Here is a 3,073-nt window from a genome sequence, read left to right as displayed (position 1 = left end):
TCTCAAACTAAGCATCTCGCTATCTCTACCCCCAGGCCCACAGAAAATAACGGCTTTAAAAATTCTGGAGCCTCACTGTTAAGAAGGGGTCTTTCCTAAGGAGGGCCCTTTTTGTACATTCTAAGTTCTCCAAGGTTTTCTCCCGTCACTTTGGAATGGCTTACGTTTATTATCGTGCAGTTATCCAGATACACCTAGATTCAAACTGGAAGAGACCTGCAAGAGCATCTAAGCCCCACCTTACAGATGAGACAACTAGGAATTTGGCCAAGGTCACATAGCAAGAGTATGTATCACTGGGACGAGAATTCAGGTCTCTTGCCTCCCACTCCCAAGCTACATCATCACACTCTCTCCACTTCAGTAAAGGTAACTTGACCCCGAAGCACAACCTGTTTCTAACCTCTGGCTACTAAATGTGAACTGCTTCTTGGTTTGTGGTCGACTTGTGGAGTCACATCATGAACGTACGATAGGAAAAAATTCAGCAGGATGAATTCTTTTTCTTTCTTTTTTTTTTTTTTTTGTGGTACGCGGGCCTCTCACTGTTGTGGCCTCTCCCGTTGTCGAGCACAGGCTCGGGATGCGCAGACTCAGCGGCCATGGTTCACGGGCCCAGCCGCTCTGCGGCATGTGGGATCTTCCCAGACCGGGGCACGAACCCGTGTCTCCTGCATCGACAGGCGGACTCTCAACCACTGCGCCACCAGGGAAGCCCGAGATGAATTCTTTACTTTCGGGTTCCCTACTGTTCTCACGTATATTACTTCAACGCTCAACAGGGAGTTGCAGTTTCAAGGAGTCAGTGAAATAACTATGCAGAGCCATTACATCATGTACAACCAATGGGGGATAAACATCCGTGGAATACACAATGCCTCGTGCAGGCTAACAGCTTGTTTTTTGTTTTTGTTTTTTTTTTCCCTTGGACAAACACCTTTATTTAGGATATCAAATAAATATGGTAAAAATTATGCTAACAACTTCACACAAAGATACAAGACCAAACTTAGAATTACTTGCTCAGGTTATTCAGAATGGAACAAAATTCTTCAAGTGCTTGCAATTAGCACAGAAAATACCCAGTTATATTATTTGCTTTTCAATGGACATTTAATGGTTTACTGTAAGATCCCACGCTGTTACAGTACAAAAGAAGTCACTCCCGCCCCCTCCGGTATGGTATACAGCCTAAACAGCCAAGAGCGCAAGGGTTAATGTGATGCAAGCTTTTCTTTGTTTACAATTCTATAACTGCCTTACAACTTTTTACTAGTACAGCTATCAACGGGTTCACTTAATCTTTAGTTTACTGTCTGAGGAAAGGAAACATAAGAACACAACCTGTCAGTTTGGTCCTAGCCTCCCACTTTACAAACATGGATCCAGGATTCTAGGATTACAGGAGGATCACCGTTCCCAGTCTCTGACAGGGGCAGGCCTGTGGCATTTGGCACTGCAAAGCTGTCTGCTCTGGCTTCTTGGCTTCTTAGTGTACATATACTACTTCTATGTATACTATCTATACGTTTTCATAACATCTCAGATGTATAGATGAGCCCATGTATATGCTATCAACTTCATTCCCTACTGCAGAAGCTTTTGGTTTTAAATCTGCCTACCAAATCTTGACAATGACATTTGGTTGTGGATTATTACAGCAAGATCAAGCTATCTGAATGAGGAAAGTCAAAAGCTTATTCTCAATTTTTAAAATAAAAATATGTCAAGATTACCGAGAAAGAACTCTTCATAACTAATACAAGCAAATATCAATCTGTTGAGAATCGTAAGAAACTGAATATACTATTTTTAAATATAAAAGCAATTTCATTAGGTTTAGATAAATTGAGGCTACAACTAAAACTTTTCCATGCTGTTTAATCAAGTTACTTACAATGTACACATTCCTGAGTATACCCTATTGTAGTGACACTGTTTACTTCCAAATTTTTTGTATTCAGCATAAAAGGTGTTTCTTCCCAAGAAACTGAACTTTTCTGTCAAATGCACCTGACCAAATAGGAGAATTGGGTTCATAAAATGGATTCATTTCAAACTTTATGTATAAATCATAGATATCGATAAAGAAGTTCTTTATTCCATCTTCTTGCCTGACGTCATGCAACATAATAAATCTCATATGACACACAGTGACGAACGCTGAAGCAAACCACTCACTGAACTTGTCCCCCATCTTCAGGTACATGTTGTTTGACAGCCACATGTTCTATCTACGAGGTCGATAGCAGTGTGAGCTACGAACTGGTTCAGATGGCGGTGGTCGTCTTTAGATTCTGCTTTTCCAGCTGGCAAAAACTTCATTTCAAAAACTGGATTATCATGGTGACCAACAATGACAAAGTAGAAGCTTCCAGACATTGTCTTCAATAGGTAGCTCCTGCGGCGAGAGACCAGTAACGGAAATGCCCAGTGAATTCCCATGGCCTAACAGTTTGTTTTGATGAAGGCTTATTTCTAGAAAAAGGAAAAACAACTTACTTTTGTTTCTGATTTAAAAAGAAGGCAAATTTGGGCTTCCCTGGTGGCGCAGTGGTTGAGAATCTGCCTGCTAATGCAGGGGACACGGGTTCGAGCCCTGGTCTGGGAGGATCCCACATGCCGCGGAGCAACTGGGCCCGTGAGCCATGGCCGCTGAGCCTGCGCTCCTGGACCTGTGCTCCGCAACAAGAGAGGCCGCGACAGTGAGAGGCCTGCGCATGGCGATGAAGAGTGGCCCTCGCTTGCCACAACTAGAGAAAGCCCTCGCACAGAAACGAAGACCCGGCACAGCCAAAAATAAATTAATTAATTAATAAACTCCTACCCCGAACACCTAAAAAAAAAAAAAAAAAAGAAGGCAAATTTGAAATGTATAAGTGCGTGTACTTATTCCTTTTTGTCTCTGTTCATTTCTTGCAAAAACATCTATTTGTCCTCAGTCATTCATACATAGGCCTGTAAGAATGTTTCCCAAAATGACTCTCAGGGAATTGGGGTCTTTGAGGTATTTCATGAGAACGTGCAGGAGAGCTGCAGTCTTGTTTCCCCTCTTGGACCCTCACCAGGCTCA

At 42.4% G+C, this 3,073-nt stretch overlaps 1 pseudogene across 1 annotated transcript; it reads right to left on the bottom strand.

The window, feature by feature from the left end:
• Positions 1–1,476: 1,476 nt before the first annotated feature.
• LOC309802982 (trafficking protein particle complex subunit 2-like) lies at positions 1,477–2,435 on the bottom strand (annotated as a pseudogene). The gene has a single exon. The product of its transcript is annotated as a trafficking protein particle complex subunit 2-like (transcript).
• Between the last annotated feature and the right edge of the window lie 638 nt (positions 2,436–3,073).

The sequence above is a fragment of the Mesoplodon mirus genome (assembly GCF_964341445.2).
Source record: "Mesoplodon mirus genome assembly, chromosome: 4".
NCBI lineage: Eukaryota > Metazoa > Chordata > Mammalia > Artiodactyla > Ziphiidae > Mesoplodon > Mesoplodon mirus.
This window is presented reverse-complemented; position numbering and strand designations above follow the sequence as displayed.